Consider the following 12,286-nt stretch of genomic DNA (forward strand, 5'->3'; position numbering starts at 1 on the left):
GTCGAGGTGATTGCCATCTCGGCCTGGAGCAGAACCTGAAATTTTATCCTGGGTTCTGTAGCATGAGCCAAAAGTTTAACTAGTTCACTTCATCACAAAATGTCAACATAAACTACGACAGGCGAGCTTTTCAAACCAAAGAGACTTGGGAGATAGCGAAGTCCAATTTTTTTAGGTATTGCAACAAAATATGTTGCTCAATATGGCAGCTCTTGGAACAATCTGATTCTTCTATTCACCTAGCTAAAGAAACTAACTTAAAGCCAAACTGTATAGATAACCACTAGTATGGAATATTCTAATGTACACAATAGAAAATCAACTTATAAAAATAATAATTATTATTATTCTATTTTGAATTATCTCGTTCCTAAATAATTTCAAAATCTCTACTTGCCCATCCAATTTCCCATCCAAGTTCCCAATTCTATGTCAAGGAATCTTACCTGACAATTTATTGTATGACAAATTCAGGTGATTCAGAAAAGTTAGGGAAACCAAGGTTGTTGGAATAGGCCCTGACAGTTGATTTTTTGATAGATCCAATGTTTCTAACCACGTTAACTTCCCAAAAGCTGGCGGAATCTGTCCACTCAAATGATTCATCGACAAGTTTAATGTTTCCAGTCTGAAGAGGTTCGCGAATTCTGATGGGATTTCTCCAGATAAATTGTTGCCTGAGAGTTCCATACTATTGACAAGGTTCTGCTGCACGGACAAGTACCGAAATGTTCCTCCTTTTGTAATAAGCCGCAATCCCTCTCCATATTCAGCCATTCGAAATGTAAACACTTTCTGAAAGCCACTCAGATTTCCAACACAATGGGGAATAAACCCGGACAGATTATTTTTCGAGATGTCCAATATGTGGAGTATAGAGAGTCTACAGATTTCGGAAGGAATATTTCCCGTAAAAGAATTGTTCCGTAAGCATATAATTAACAACGATGGCATGTTTTCTCCAATCCAAACTGGTATTTTTCCAGAGAATTGATTGTCGCCTATATCAAGTCTACGTAGTTGGGTACAATTTCCTAAACTGGAAGGCACTTCTCCTGAAAGATTGTTATTAGAGAGGCTTAAAAATTTGAGAAAATTTAAGGACCCTATGGAGTCTGGTATCGTGCCAGAAAGACTGTTATTTGACATATCAAGTATGTAAAGAGCGGGAGTTTTTTCCCAAAATTGAGGAATACTTCCAGATAAATGATTGTTTGAAATGACTAGGGTTGTCAATCCTATCAGATTTCCTATAGACAATGGACTTGTTCCATTTAGGTTGTTTCTTGTGATGTCTAATTCACTCAGAGAAGGCATTGCTATCCCAATGTTTGAAGAAATTGGCCCTGAAAATAGGTTGTCCCGTAGATACAAGCTCGTTACATTAGTAGACCAAAGTGGGAGGGGTCCTTCAAAGAAGTTTGAACTCAAATCAACGTTCGATCCAAAGGAGAAACGGAGTGAGTTTGGTATCTTACCACTTAACTGATTGTGCGCGACATCCAGTTCTTCAAGTTCCAAACCCATATTCAAGAACCAATCCGGTATAACATCTGTAATCCTCGCATAATTGAGTATGATGGTCTTAAGCTTGGTTTGATTCCTGAACCATCTTGGGAAGTTGGGGCCGAGTTGGCATGCCTGAATTTTGATATAAACGCGTTTAAACGAAGGCATCCAGTCAGAACTGATGTTGAATACCACGGAAACATTTGGCCGCAACTGACCAATTGATAGTATACGCAAGCTGGAGAGATTTTTAAGATGGGCTTCTGTTATGACACCTTCCCACATGTTTTCAGACATGTTGACTGCATACAAGGAAACAAGTTCTCCAAAACTCACTGGGATTTTTCCACTCATTTGGTTGCATGAGAGGTATAGTTCCCTCAACGATGACAAGTTCCCTATTGTTTCTGGAATTGAACCTTGGAAAGAGTTGTGCCAGAGACGAAGATATAGCAGATTCTTGAGGCGGCCAAGTGAATTGGGAAGGTTTCCAGTCAGTTCATTGAATCCCAAATCCAGTGTCTCCAGCCTGTTGTTCGAACATTCAGACAAGCCATCCATGAACTCCATTATGTCACCATCAACTCTGTTGTTAGCGAGTACGAGTTTCTGCAAGTTACAGAGTTTTCCTAGCTTTCTTGGTAACTTTCCTTCAATATTAAAATTATGAGACAGGTCGAGTTCCTCGAGGGAAGTCAAATTTGCTAAGGCATTTGGTAAAACACCATAAAGATTGTTTGATTTGAGATCAAGGTGTTTCAGGCTATTTAAATTGAATAGCCACTCAGGAATTGTGGAGTTAAAATCATTGTTCGAAAGATCAAGTACTGAAAGAGAAGTAAAATTAACAGACGAAAATGAAGTTGGAAGATTCACCAGCTGACACTGGAATAAATGCAATTCTGAAATAGCGGGAAGGGAATTGAGGATTTGAAGCCAGTAAGACGCTGCTCGACTAAGGCCTATACCCCCCAAATTTAGGTATTTCAATGAAGAAAGACCTGATATCCACTTAAGACCATTTCTACCGTCTCGTTATAGTAATAACTGAGATCAAGATACTCCAACTCAGAAAGCTTTCCGAGGTTAGGAGGAATTTGACCTCCAAACGATGCACTGGAAAGATTCAGGTATCTCAACTTGGACATTGACCCAAGAAAGTCTGGAATTCGAGCCCCACCAAAATTATTCATACTGAGGTCCAAATGATTCAAATATTTCAAATCAAGCAAAGAAGGACTAACCTCACCACCCAACTCATAGATGAATCCATCGCCATTAAAACTATTTGGATATGGATTTTGGAGTTTGATCTCTATTACATATCCAGTTCTGTTATCACAGCTCACACCATTCCATCTACAGCAATCTTCTCCGTGCCAAGAAGCGAGTCTCCCTGAAGGATCTGTAAGGGCTTCTTTGAATGTGATGAGCACTTTCTTCTCATTCTCCCTGCATATTGAGTGAAGATTCCTGGTAGGAGAAAATTGTCATAGTTTATTACATAAATAATAAATGAAAATGACATTTTAAATGGTTTGAATTTGGACAGTAATTTGTTGACACCAAGTCAATTTGTTTTTTAGTGTTTCAATATAATTTTTGATTTAAAAAAAAAATGAGAGTAAATTTTATCAAAGCCCTATTCGTGTAGATGAATACCAATAAGATTTGAGCTCGAGATATTTATCTACTCTAATTTCATTGAAGCACAATGAAATTAAAATTCTTAAAAATCTTAACCTCTATGTGTTTTATATTATCATGCAATATAATCTGAAAACTTAAACTAATTAAAAAGAAATAAACATTGTTTATTTATTTAATTTAACCCTCTATCAAATCTAATAATACTAGTTTTGATAAGTCATGCAATTCCCACTGGCATAATAAGGCATTAGCTCTTTTTGGGAAATATTATAATTTTTCTTAAGATTTAAGCGCTTCTTTGAAGGTGATAAGCGCTTTCTTCTCATTTTTCCAACAAATAGAGTGAAGACTTTCTAGTACACGAGATTAGTTATTTCAAAATGTAAAAACTCAAATAGGAACACAAGAACAATAAGTTGGAACGATCCTCTACCCATACTTGATCAATGAGCAAGATTTATTCATCTAACTAATATTACTCAATTCTCATAAGCTGTTTTGAGATTTTTTTTCTTTTGCTTTCATTTTAATTCATATTGTGAAATCAATTTTAATATATGTCACAATTTGTTCACTTTCCATTATAGTATTCTAATACCTTGGACCACCTCAAAATTCTAGCTAGGAGACAATTGTCGTAATAGTTTATTACATAAATACTTAAAGAAAACGAGAATTTCGACGTTACTGACTCCTAGTCAACTTGTTTTTAGTGTATGGGCATAAATCCATCAATGCACATTGTGACGCAAATTTAATTAATTTTTAATCTCGCACTCTTATCTTATGACACGAAATTTTTTATCAAAGCTCCATGATACAAAATTTTCGTAGTTCAATAACGATATAATTGAATCACCATAAAAGTAGAAATTTGAACCTTTATTTTCTATTCGATTAGTCATGATATTCCAGCCGGCATAATAAAAAATACAGAAGAATTAATTATCCCAAAGGTCAATGAACTTAAGTCTCTGTCTTTGATTACTCATTGAAGTTTAAAATGTCCTATTTTGGCTACTAAAATTATCAAAATATTGGACATTGCTCACTACCTTAACATCCTTTCCAATTCTTCAATGGAATTAGTGATTTATTCATCTAATTTGTTCCAATTCGTTGAACGAACCTTAACCCATACTTGTTCAATGAGCAAGATTTGTTCATCTAATTAATATTACTCAATTCTCATTGGCTATTTTGAGGTTTTTTCTTTTGCTTTCATTTTAATTCATGTAGTGAAATCGATATTAATATGGATTACTATTGGTTCACTTTCCATTATTCTGAGACCTTGGACTTCTTCAAAATACTAGCTAGGAGACAATTGTCTTAATAGTTTATTACATAAATACTTAAAGAAAACAAGAATTTCTAAGTTATTGACTCCTAGTCAACTTGTTTTAGTGTATGGACATAAATCCAACAACGCATATGCAAATTTAATTAATTTTTTAATCTTGCACTCTTATCTCATCACACGAAAATTTTCATTAAAGCCCCATGATACAAAATTTCTGTAGTTCAATAAAGATATAAATGTATCAACATAAAAGAAGAAATTTGAATCTTTATTTTCTATTTGATTGCCATGATATTCTAGCCGGCATAATAAGGAATACAGAAGAATTAATTGTCCCAATGGTCACTGAACTTATGTATCTGTCTTCGATTACTCATTGAAGTTTAAAATGTCCAATTTTGACCACTAAACTTTCAAACCATTGGACATTACATACTACTTTAAAATCCATTCGAATTCTTTAACGGAATTAGTGTTCTATTCACCTAATTCGTTCCAATTCTCGGAACGAACCTCTACCCATACTTGTTCAATGAGCAAGATTTATTCATCTAATTAATATTACTCAATTCTCATAAGCTGTTTTGAGATTTTTTTTTCTTTTGCTTTCATTTTAATTCATATTGTGAAATCGATTTTAATATATATTACTATTAGTTCACTTTCCATTATAGTATTCTAATACCTTGGACCACTTCAAAATTCTAGCTAGGAGACAATTGTCGTAATAGTCTATTACATAAATACTTAAAGAAAATGAGAATTTCGACATTATTGACTCCTAGTCGACTTGTTTTTAGTGCATGGACATAAATCCATCAATGCATATTGTGATGCAAATTTAATTAATTTTTTAATCTCGCACTCTTATCTAATGACACGAAAATTTTGATCAAAGCTCCATGATTGAACTATGGAAATTTTGTATCATGGAGCTTTGATCAAAATTTCCATAGTTCAATAATGATATAATTGAATCACCATAAAAGTAGAAATTTGAACCTTTATTTTCTATTTGATTAGTCATGATATTCCAGCCGGCATAATAAAGAATACAGAAGAATTAATTATCCCAATGATCAACGAACTTAAGTCTCTGTCTTTGATTACTCGTTGAAGTTTAAAATGTCTTGTTTTGGCCACTAAACTTATCAAAACATTGGACATTGCTCACTACTTTAACATCCTTTCCAATTCTTCAACGGAATTAGTGATTTATTCATCTAATTCGTTCCCATTCTTTGAATGAACCTTAATCGATACCTTTATTTTCTATTACATTAGTCATGACGTTCCCATCGGCATAATAAGAAATACAAAAGAGTTGATTGTCCCAATTATCGCTAAACTTATGTCTCTATTTTCGATTACTCATTGAAGTTTTAAAACGTCTGATTTTGGCCACTAAACTTATCAAAAGATTGGATGTTATTCACTACCTTGACATCCTTTCTGATTCTTTAACGAAATAAGTGATGTGCTAATAGAATATACAAGCGACACCCCGTTACATCATTAACAAATTGTTACATCTTCGATTGCTTACCAAACTTTGAAAAGTGTCTTTAATTGCTCACTAAAATCCGAAAAACGTTTTTGATTGCTCATTGAACTTTGTGGTGGTCAAATTTTGGCCACTAAACTTATAAAAATGACATGACCTGTTGCTCATCAAAAAATATGTTGCACAATCGTACGAGTGGCATAAAAGTAGTAAAGTGGACAAACGAATTTGAATTGTTGATTCCGCAAGAAATTATTACTCAATTACATATTAGTTAAATTTAATTTTAATATATTTTATAGGATTTTAATCCATTTTCATTGTTTGAAAAATTCAAATTTATTGTGTGTTTCATTGTTAAAATTAAATTAATATTTGAATTTTGCAACGAAACATAATAAATTTAAGGGTAATTTTCAAAAATCGCAAATTACATGCTTCTCAATTGAAAAGTGTCTAATTTTGATAACTATTGCAAAAATTGCCAAATTTGGCTTCAAAATGTCTTGTGTACTAATGAAAAATGTAGCAATTATTTTTCTTTTCAATTTGTCACAAATTTCTACAAAAAGAAGTAGCTTCTATGAGAAACTACATTTATGCAAGGTAATACCTAATTGGTTAATTTCATTTCTTTATCTATTAGGTAATGACCAATGATTTTGGGTAGAAATGAAGGTGGTGAAATAAAAAAAAACAATTAATTTAAAAAAAATTACATACTTCTAATTCGTAACAAAATGATATAATTTCATTTTGAGAAATATAATCTCATCAACAATTCTTGATAGAAGGTAAATTTTATTCGAAATCTTATTTTTGTTGATAATTTGTGTTTAATAGTTGTTATGATATATATGATGTAAATGGATGATTAGTTTTTTCGAACAATTAGTAGATATTTGTTGTAAGATTATTTGATTATTTTAAAATCAAATTCATATTTATTGTTTTGTGTTTCTCAAACATGGTGTCACAACCTAGTTAAATAACTTTGATGAATGGATTTGCAATGGTTATCATGTATTGACAATGCCATTATGGTGGAATAAATTCTTTGCAAACATGATTGTTGAAATTGAAGAAGATGATAACTGCATATGGAAAAGTGTCAGGCCCGCATATTGTTCTCAACATTTTATAAATGTCAAGAATGATACTTCAAGTGTAATTCTTGATATTGTTGCAAATGTCAAGAATTATGTTACAAACTTTTCGAAGATTCGGAACATTTTTTCGTTTACCATTGAACATATTTCTTACAGGTAGCATTTTTTTAAGTATTCGTGTTAGCTATTTGCGTTGATGACATGAAGATATGTGAGATGTTTTGATATTCATTGTCTCACATGTTGGTACATTCGTCAACATAGAAGACAGGTAGAAGTGGTTTGCGAACCAAACAACATCAATTATTATTCGAAGTGATATTAGATATAAAGAGCTTGTCAATAAGTTATTCGAAAAACCTAATCTTTACAGAAAGAAAGGTTGATGAGCACACGAAAATGTGGATGGTGCAATGATTACGGACTAAACATGTAGGAACCCAGGACCATTGACTAACCCTGGCACTTGAATGTTTTTTGTATTCATGTTAACATCGAATTTGTCATTCGTGAATAATATACTTTTGCATTTTTACGTTATTTTCTCAGTTCATTTCAACACTTAGTAATTATTCGAACAACGATACAAAACATAAATTTAGTACTATGATTTCAACATCATTGTACAATCACGTACTAAATTTCAAACTAAGACAATTTGAAATCAAATCGATGAGTTCGTAAAATGTCAAACTACATTAACTTCACCTCTTCATCAAAATAAATCATAACAATGACAATGAGTTTCTTATTTGAAGTGGTTAAAATATGACGATGTATAAAGACATCTACATGTCTTCAACAACGGACAGAGAAGATATCTCACTACCATCGTCGTCGTCGTCGAAGTTTATGATAATGACATCTCCCATGACATCCAAACCCGGTCCATTATCGACCAACTCATCAACGTATTGAATGTTGAACTAAAGATGTTGTTCCTCCAGTCGAATTTCAATTGGGATGATCTCACAATCTCCACTTGCTTTCATCTAACTCTTTGGTTAATATCATCATTATTTTAACATTTGGTTAATTGATTTTCACTTGTTCTTGATATTTCACGATGTTCTTGACATTTTAAAAGTTGTTAATCGACATTTGGTCCCTATTTATCTCCACACTTGACATTTCATCTGTTTAGAACAAGGTTTCACTCCGAACATGAATGTTCTCTACATTTCACGACATTCTTGACATTTGAAACATATTTCTAGACATTTCTTACCTATGAATCTCGACTCTTGACATTTCATTTGTTAAGAACGATAGCTCATCAATGATGAAATATAAAATACAGAAACTACTAAAATAACATGACACCATATACCAACTCTTATCAATAATAACATACCTTAATTGCATAATATGCCAATAATAAAACAACCAAACATTCGTATAGATTTCAAGTTTATATCCAATCAAAGAACTGTATCACCAATCAAAAACATTAAGAATGGTACACAAAATGACATTGTAAATATTTTTCTAAACATTCAAGCGAGGATCTACTCCAACAACATTTTCGAGCATAGGTATAGCGTCTTTGTGTTTGCACGGAGCATCTTAAGCCTCAAGGAGCGAGGTCTGCATGGAGGTAGAGCATCAACTTCGGAGGATCTATAATGGGCATCATCATCCAGTGGATTATCAATGGATACATGAACTAGTGTTGCAATGTGTGGTGCCTCTTTCCCACTTTCACCAGCATTTTAAGCCAAACTAAGAATATAGCATAATCTAAACTTAGCATCTTGCAAATTATCTTACATATATTATTAGCATGGGCAAACTAAAGAAACAAGAGTTCAGTAGCATTTCAAGTTGTTTCGCGCGGGTAGTCGCTAACAATTAAAAAGAAAATCAGATGATTGTGTAAGGAACAAACCTCTTGAAACAAAGTCCCAAAAATGGATGTTTTATTGGCGATGACTTTACAATTGAAGCTTAAACAGAATGCCTTCAAGGAGTGCAAGCACACGAGTACTGAAAAGAAATGTTTAAGTCCAAACTAAGAAATTGAAATTACATATTCTCTGTATAAGAGTGTTTTATTCGGGGTCCTTTCTCTCTATATCTTCTCTTCCTTTTATATTCCCTTGATGATTCATTTGTGACAAACCGCTTGGAAACTACTTGATTGCTTCATAACCGCCCACTTTCTTTATGGTAGCTAATTTATCGTGGAACTGCCGTCTCTAACTGCTGTCACTACTCTTTGTCGTTCAACCGTCTTCAACTGAACTCCTTGAATCGTGGAACGTGATAAGGTTACTCAATAACTGCTTCAATAACTGCACTTCTGGATAACCATAACATCTTATGTTTGCTAATATCCTGAGCGATTCGAAGGTTTGGGCGAGAACAGGGTCATGCTCTGGGCGACTGTAAGGCACTTCATTCGCTCAAATCTTGGGCGTCTTGCAAACTTGGGCGATAATGTTACCGTGTTCGTGGGCTACCACTGCATTCATTAATAACCCTATCTGGGCCTTTATCCTAAATTGCCTAGTTGGGCTTCATTCTTTGGGCTATTTGATTTGGGAATTCCCCTATTGGGCTTCATTCCTTAGGCTATTCGATTTGGGCTGTACTTTTAGTGTGTCAACAATTACCCCCCAATATGACAGAATTAATACCAATTATTAATCTTTGCCATATTTGCTTTTGTGTTTCCCAGCAACATTTGAAATTTAAAAGAATTTCAATCATTATTTCCTTCCATAGCCTGAAAAAGTGCGACGCTACAAACCCTTATAAACCCCAAAGATACGCCATTTCGTTGTACCACTAAATCACGCCTCATTATTTCGCGCTTCTTTCTCGTCATACCACTATTCATCTTCATGCTTCTCTGCTACGTTTCTCAAGCAAATTTTAACAAAACTGTATTTCATCCACAATGGTTGCTCCACAAACCCAATCTGACGACTCTTTTAGCTTCGAAGATTTCCAGAAAATCCTCACTCGGCCATATGTAAATCCGAACTTCCTTGCACCAGCCAATGCCGAACTTAATGAGTTCTATCTGGGCCCTTTATTCAACAACGCCGAAGCCGTCGAACAAGTGGCAGTGGGCCAGCTGTTCCCCTATACTCAAGGCCCTCTATTCCTGAACTATTTGACGCTGAGGCCGATTTGCGAAAAATGTATTCGCTCTTGGCCTAAATCGGGTGTTGTTTTCCGTAGATGGCATGCTCGCATTGTGGGTCATGGTCCTACCAAGACAATTTTTTATCACGCTAGGATTTCTGATTTATTAGAAATCTCTCTTCAACCCCCAATTTTTGACTCAGCACTTTTTCCTATTGCTTTAAATTTTTGGTCTTCTGAATATAATAATTTTGTTTTCCCTCTTGGTCCCATGTCTGTTACTCTAAGGGATGTTGGGACCCTGATAAATCTTCCACCTTTGGGCGACACCATTTTCCCTGGTATTTTGATTTTCGGTGTTGCCCCAAAATTTGACAAAAAACTCACCGAATCTTATTCAAGCCTGTAAGGCTGTTATAATCACTTAAGCGTTGAGCCTTCCCACACTGAGAGTGTGGCTTTTCTTCCGATTTGGCTTTGTAAATATATTCTATGTGTACCCAGTATAAAGCCGAGCTATTTATCCATAGCGCACAAATTAGCACGTGGTAGGCCTTTGAATTTGTGTTCCTTCTTTTTGGCTGCCCTCTATAGAGGCATGGCTTCTCTTCAATTTCAATTGAAGAATGGTGCATCTCCCACTGGCAATGGACCTCTTTGGTTCACTCAACTGTGGTTGAGAGCCTGTTTTCCATCACTTGGTGCTCTATCCATGTCCCTTCAATCTGCTAGCTGTTATGGGCTAGCCATTGACCCATTGAGCCCTGTAAATATGTCTAGAAGGGACATTTTTTCATTCTTTTATACTTTAAATTCAATTCCTTCCTTCTTTCCTTTTCCTGCTCATTTAACTCCAGATTATGTGCATCCTCCATCCACCCTGGACAGTGCAAGCGCCTTTCTGCTCGTTTGGGTTCAGTTTTTGACTAGGAGGGAGTTGTTTCATGATATTTTAACTGGAACCAATGCCAAAGCTGGGGTTGAAATATATGCTCCCCAATTTTTTGCTCTCCAATTTGGTTTTGGCCAAACTTGGCCTGTTCCCCCTTGTTATTCAAAAAATTTGATAGACCACTTTCACACCATTAATAAGGCAGAGGCACAAGCTATAGATACCCCCAATATTCTTTTGACGAGTAACTTTTCATTAGCCCCCTTCAATCCTAGTCGTGTCGTTCACCCCCTTTTTGAACAACTCTGGTCATCAGTGAAGCGCAGATTATTTGCCACTGATGCCAATCGTGCTTTCCATTCACTGGATCAGTCAAACATTCCTTCCACTTCTCCTATTTTGGTCACCCCTGTGTCCATTAGGAATCCTTCCTCCCCTACTCGTGCTAAACAATCTGTTCGTCCCTCTACTTCTCTACCTGCCAAACCTACTGCTGCTAAGAGTGCCCCAAGCTACAAATGACCAGCTTCAGCATCTCCCATTTTGGAGGATGATGATGATGATGATGACACTCCTCTCATCGTCAGGAGAAAGGTAATTGAATTCTGTTTACTCACAAGCATACATGTCTATGTGCTAATGGTCTTCTTGAATTTCTCAGAAAAGTTCAGCCTCTCCTTTGAAGGCTTTGGTGTTGGCAGCTCCTGCTCCATCATCCTCTGTTGGAGCTGTTTCGTCCAAACCAGCTGATGAAGAGACTACGCTTAAAGAGAGGCCTTCAGTCCCGAAACCTTCATCACAACCAATGAACGAGCCACCTTCTTTCCAGGGCGCCGACCCCCCAAACGTCAAACCAGAAGGTAATACATTTTTTGATATTTTACCTTTGCTTGTGCTATTGGTTTCTGATTTGTTGCTTCTTTAATCATGCAGAGGCTCCTATGGGTCTGCCTGTTGTAGCAGAGTCTTCTCGCCCAGATAAGGAGAAAACTCCACAGGTGGTAGGGCCACAGGTGGTGGAGCCAACTGGTGATATGCCACCTCCCAAAATTGATGATGAGGTAACCTTTTGCTTCACTTTTATTTTCACTTTGTTTATTGTAGTGAAAACCTTCAATGTTGGCATTTTTCTTTGCAGGATGCTGATGAGATTGTGCGTTCCATCCGGGACTTGTTCACTTCTTGGGGGCAAGTCAAGACATCTCGTCCTACTTCAACTGGTCGTC

At 35.5% G+C, this 12,286-nt stretch overlaps 1 pseudogene; it reads right to left on the reverse strand.

Annotated features, from left to right (window-relative positions):
* Positions 1–432: 432 nt before the first annotated feature.
* LOC111397872 lies at positions 433–10,882 on the reverse strand (annotated as a pseudogene).
* Positions 10,883–12,286: the final 1,404 nt, after the last annotated feature.

The sequence above is a fragment of the Olea europaea genome, chromosome 7 (assembly GCF_002742605.1).
Source record: "Olea europaea var. sylvestris chromosome 7, O_europaea_v1, whole genome shotgun sequence".
Taxonomy (NCBI): domain Eukaryota; kingdom Viridiplantae; phylum Streptophyta; class Magnoliopsida; order Lamiales; family Oleaceae; genus Olea; species Olea europaea.